Here is a 6,630-nt window from a genome sequence, read left to right as displayed (position 1 = left end):
TACATGCCTGACATATATATAAGTTCTTTCCCTTTAAACTAAAACCATTTATCAAATTCAAAGCAACAAACAATTGATTTACTGATAAAAATATGTCATGCATATTTAATTCCTCTCCTAAAGAGAAAAGCTAGAAACATATCTATAAGATCGCCTTACAATCCATGTTCAATCGAATAACCCTAAATTATTCAAATGAAACCAGCAAACTAATAAAAGCACACCAGAAGACAACGAAGATTCAGGCCTGAAAAGCTTTGATCTATATATTAATATTCATTTTGAAAAATCTTACATAACTTAAGGTAATTGTGAAATAACCAGAAAACCCTAGATATATTTTAGCAGAGTTTCTTTACAAATTCTTGTGATGATCTATCCTTAAGTCCTGGTATCCATGTATAATAATATGGATGCAAAACAAGCTTCGTACTTTCCTAAGAATAGTTTGTTACAACTGTAATTTTCTTCAAAAAGAAGTTACAAGTCATTTTCAATCCTAGCGACTTTTAAGTTTGTTATTCCGCTGCAGCATCTTCTTGAACCTTTGCTTCTTGCACCGTGTATTTTCTTTTCCACTCTTGGAACACGTCATCACTAGGCCAGGAGAAATTAACAATTTTATTCTTCAATTTATCTAGCCTTTTCCATGTGTTTCTTATTTTCTTAACCTCTGACTCCAAAAAACCATAATGTGACTTTATCTTCTCAATTTCTTCAATTGTCCTAATAAATAAAGATGTGTCATTTGTATTGATGACTTCATTTATCCTCTGAGACAAGCTATCTCCTAGCTCATTAAGCCACACCTATTTATCCTTCAACTGAGCTGGACTAACAAAACCCCTAGGAAATAGTTCAAACTTATGTTCAACATATTCCTTCCTATACAAGTTGACCTTTCTCTCTACACCAGCTCTTCCTTCTGCTAACCTGGTCATGCCTTTCACTAACTCATAGGTGGATTTAATATTAGCATCATCCTCTGCATCTTCATGAGATGAACACATGAGTTCCAACTCCACTTACCTAGGCATCCACTTATTCAAAATTGGCTCCAGAGTAGCCTTATATTCTTTCAAATAAGTCAATATGCTCACAATTCTGTTCATAAAAATGTACATAATGGAATCCTCGATTGTGTCAGCAAACTTCAAGATTGTTCCTTTGACCTTTTCTTCATATTTACTTGCAAATAGGGCTTGAGCCTGTTTCAACTTTTCCAATTCATCTTGTATGGTTTCAACTGCTTGGAAACCAGAGGTCATAGGAGAAGGGGAAATTCAATGATGGGATTGGTGGGTGGAGGTCTTGCTGGAGAAGAGGCAATCATTCAGGTAGAAGATTCACCTCTCTGGTATTGCCCTACCAATTGACTCTTTAATTTGGCAATGATACTATCCCTGGTGGCTATCTCTCCTTTGGCCTCATTATAAGCCTATAAAATTGTCTCTAGTTTTACCTGGAGATCAACCTTCTCCTTAGCTTCCTTCTCAGCTACTGCCACACTGAATTTTGCTATTTCTAGAACTGTGCTGGCAGCTTCTACCACTCCTGTGTCCTACACCCTCTTCACAATCATACCTCCAAGGTAACTAGACTCTAAAGTGTCCTTCCTTCTTCTTCTCTCATCCCTCCTTAGGGACCACATGACCAAAGCAACTTTGTCCTTGCTGAATATCAGTCCTTCCATGGGCTTGGTTTCTTTCCTTACTACTTCAAGCACTAAGGCATCTGCTATGTCCCACTCAAGAAGAATTAGCACACCAACTTTTGCTACCATTTCTCTCTCCTGCTCAGGAGTAACAATTTTGAACTCTTCCATCATTTCTTGTTTCACTTCCTCCTCCAATATGTTAGGATTCCCAAAGATACTAAGAGGGGGGGTGAATTAGTATCTTGTCGGTTAATGGATTTTCTTAATTTCTTAAATAAAAAGCATTCCAAAACTATGTACTGGTAAACCAAAATTAATTTTGTAAATAAGAACAATAAGCACAACATGAAAAGCACACCATAACACAATATTTTTAAGAAGGAAACTCGATGTGGGAAAAACCTCGGTGGGATTTTTGACCCACAATATTCGCTTACTGGCCAATAAGAGAATATTACTGTTACAATAGCGGCTTGCACATGCAGGAAGGCCAAGTGCCTAAAGCTCACTGCTTACATACAAAAAGAGAAGTCTCACTGACTTACAAAAGTGGATTATGAAAATCCAATGTCATGTACTACTACAAAAGGGCATTTGCTATGCCAGATCCAGTACCGGTTTAAGCTCTACAACTTCCAAAACCTTATACAAAACTCTGCCTTAGTATTCACACATAATATCCATCATCTATACTACCTACAAATGTTCTCTAAGATCTCATACTTATATATGAGCCTTATTACAATACACCTTGTCGGCTTTCAAAAAGATATTACAATTAATTACATTTTGCAATAAATAAAATCATGTCGGCCAGGGTGTTGGTGAACGTATGCCAATGTAGGGTCTGCTAGTGTCGGTGTCTACCGGTATCATATGATTGTAAGGTTTCCATTAATGACAATACCTTCAATCACCTACAATTTCTCATTGGAGTGTGCATTTTCCAAAAATCTCCCCCTTTGGCATTGATGGCAACACTCATGAGAAAAATCCAAAAAGTGTCCAAAAATATTGTCCAAAAGAATCTGCCAAAATTGAGTTACCAAAATGTGTGCTCCCCCTGAGTTGATGATGTCTCTGCTGATCATTTTTCTCATCTCCACTACTCCCCCTTTGGCATCAATGAAAAAGGTTGTCATTCAATGTTAATGTAGTGTGATTCCTACCTAGATCCTTGTAATTTGTTTATTACAATCTGATATATTTCTATTAAGGCAACATTCAAACTGTTGCTGAACCACTCACTGTCTTTCAGTGCTGCTTCAGTTCTCTGAATTGTACCGGTGAGAAAGTGCATTTTCTCTTCCGGTGTCTTAAGTCCTAGAACAAGAGTCTCAGAAATCTCTTTTCTCAAAGAGATGAGTATATCCAGTTTAGGACTTAGTCTGCATTTAAGTTCTTTTGCCTTATACTTTATCCTTTCCTTGTCTTTCTCAAGTTTTTCTATTTTCGCTTCAAATCTTGCAATTTCCTGTTCAATTGCTGATATTAAGTCTGATGAACCTATCAAGTTGTCAACAATATCATTTATTTCCTTTTGTACTATGTCGATCTCTTTATCTATGTCTTTTGTCAAAATGTCTATTTTACATGCGTCTCTATACAATTTCTTGAAGTACAAAATTGCTTTACCTAATACCGGTAATAAGGTTTCCATATGTTTGCTTATTATTCTTTACTGTCTCTTTAAAGAATATTTCCTTCTCCTTATTCATTTTCTCTTGGAAGGTGTCTTTATTTATTTGATCCAATGTAATGAGGTTGCCGGTTATATACTTAGACAATGTGTCTAATTGGCTCAAAGAATCTTTATTTTCTATGTTACATTTTGGAGCTATCATCTTCAAAATTGGTAAAGTGTCATCTATATCTTTATACGCCTGTGCATTACACTCTGTTATTTTCTTTATTGAATCTAAGATTACCTCTGTTATATTGGTTGGCCTAAATTTAGTCATAGATGTACCGGATGACTGTCCAACTGATTTCACAATTCGTAATCCACCGGTGGTTGTGATAGCTTTGCTTTCCTCTTTCTCCGAAGGGTCAGTTTGTGTTTGCATTTTAGCTACCAAAGGCTTAGGCTTGTCACATGTAGCCGGTGGTACTGTCTGAGTATGAACCTATGAATCCTATTGGTCTACCTATTTCTCAGTATCCATTCTTGAAGGTGTCTCTATTTGTGCCTCTGAAGATTTTACTATGTTATCCACTATCAGTTTTTCTTTGTTTACCTCTATGTTGTCTACTATCGGTGACTCAATAGGTATTCTAGTTTTAGTGGTTGTTGGTGGTTTAATAGATGCATCAGTATGCACACCTGTGGTATCTACCTTTCCAGTCCCTAGGGGATCATTTGGTGCTTCAGTTTGTTATTCTACCCTAATTCCAATATTTTCAATTCCAACATTTTATGTTGGTGGCTCAGTTGCCACATCTCTCTTGTCAGTTGTTTCCTTGTCCACCACAATATTGACTTCTTGTGTGTCAATATTCATTGTGTACAACACCTTAGAATCAGGATTAGTATCCTCATGTGGTGTATCCATACTCTCTGTTGTCGGTTGTGTGTCATCAATTTGTACCGGTGGAGTATCAGAGGTTGGTGGGGGTAAATTATCTGTTATTTCTTAGGTTTAGAGGTCCACCTACCTTACCTTTCCCCTTATCCTTTTGGTAGACTTTGATAGTCTGTATTGCCCCGCCAGGAAACCCCTAAGGGTTTAAGTTAAAAACACTCAATAGAGTGTAAATATATATTTTTTTTAAATAATAATTAAGAGCGTTAATGAAAAGTTACAACATTAAGATAGTTTGGAGTTATCTAAAACTAGATAACACAGCGGAAGGCTAAACGATCCTAAGGAGTTTCCGAACGCGATTACATAACCTTACACCTAGCTCAACTTGCGTCAATTGATCCAATAAACTGGATGACTTAATTACGAGATAATGCTTAAGACTTGATTATACATATGTTCAATGATTTGACATCTTATAATAGATAGGAAGCGTTCATTTACTTTGGGTGGTTAGGAGGCCATCGTGAGGTTATTTACTCAATGCACATTAACACCTATTTAATTTAAGAGGCCTCCCTTAAGGTTCAATGTGATAACTATAACAAAGTTTATTCATTTGGGTTTTTAAGATAACCACCCACATTTGATGTTTTTCTCAAATATTAAAAGTATGGTTAATAAGATGAGATACATTCATTAAGGATTAAACTACAATTAATAGAGTGAGGTCCCTTCATTTGATTTCATGCATAGCCAACTAATGAGTTGTAGTTCTTTTATGAAAGATAAAATGTGAGTAGCCATAGAATTCATTGAAGTCTTAATAAAGATAATAGATGGCTAAATTCATTAAGGTGACAATATATTAGGACCACATGAGTTCATCCTTTGAATTAAAATATAGTTAGCAAGATGATATTCATCATTACATGATTAAAACATGAGTACATAGTGACGTTCTTTCATTAGGATTAAAGTATAATTATCTTATTGCATGTCACTCCTTTTTAATCAAATAAGGTTAACATGAAGAGATACATTTACTAAGGTTGAGATAAAATCAACTATACCCATACTTCCCATTTTAGTTCCATTTTAGCAATTATAAGGGATTCTTTTATTAAGGATTACAATTATGGATAAATAGTTGAGTCCACCCAATTATCAAGTTAATTTTGGTAAGGATTATTGTTAAGATTAAAATGTGATATAACTAAACAAATTCATCCAATGTAGTGAAACATAATTAACATGGTGTTAATTCATTTAAGAAGATAACAGTAAATACCTATATGATGTTTATCCTTTAGAATCCAACTTAGAAATTATAACGTTAATTCTATCTTTGTTTTCCCATACTCATTTGTTCAATTTACATGCTTAATAACAAGTTAATCCAATGATGTAACCTTGCAAGATTCTTTCCACTATTACTACTTTTAATTCACATTATCAAAATACTTTTTCCATAATCTTAATTACAAACTTCCATGAACCTGATTACTACGTTTGCCAAGATGAATAATTTTATGCACTTAGATTTAAATTCGTTAATTTCCATCATACACTTTGCAAGATAACAACCATACATGATAACTTAAAGCATGAACAAGGAAGCTAAAAACATCGCATAACACATATATGATCTCGAAGTTCACCCCTAAAGGGCTTTATCTCCGGGTCTGCTCAACTGCAAGACCCCTCTGGCATTTAATATAGTTAGGAATAAATAATTAATATGTCTTTTACATTTTTGCCACTTAGGCGAACACAACCAATATACAAATGGCCACTTGACCCACAAATCCTAATTGATTTCCACGTAGAGGCAGAACCAACTGAGCATACTAAAGAGGAAATATAAGGTTCATTGCCCAACAGTACTCTATTTAGAGGCCTAAGACTTAACCGGTGCCCCATTTTCCACAACAACAGGTTCCAAAACTAATACATCAAGGATTGCCATCACTTTAGCAAAGCAAATACATAACTTAAACTTACAAACTTTCCAATTCGATATGTTACCAAACTTCCATCCATTCTTCTAGCATATCAAGGAAGTAATAACAAAATATACGAGGATAATTTAGATTCATATTTTCATACTCTCCTATACTTTAGTTTTCATATCTAAAATTTTCCGAAAGATCTTAATTATTCAAATCGAAAGACAATTCTTATTTCAAAAAAACAAAAAAAAACATCTTATTAAAATATTTTTCATAGCGTTAACAATAGTGTTATATTCCAAAGGTCATCAAATAAAGACAATAGTTGATCTCTCTTCCAAGGATTACCTTTCCTATTACAAGAAGTTCCATATTTAAACGATTGTTAACATAAATTTAATAATCCAAGATCAATAAATTTTAATTAATCTACCATAAAGAAAGAAAATATGCAATCTCCATTATTTAATATATATATATATATATAGCAACTAAAATC

This window comes from Cryptomeria japonica, chromosome 10 (genome assembly GCF_030272615.1).
Source record: "Cryptomeria japonica chromosome 10, Sugi_1.0, whole genome shotgun sequence".
NCBI classification, from domain to species: Eukaryota; Viridiplantae; Streptophyta; class Pinopsida; order Cupressales; family Cupressaceae; genus Cryptomeria; species Cryptomeria japonica.
Note: the sequence above shows the minus strand (reverse complement) of the source record.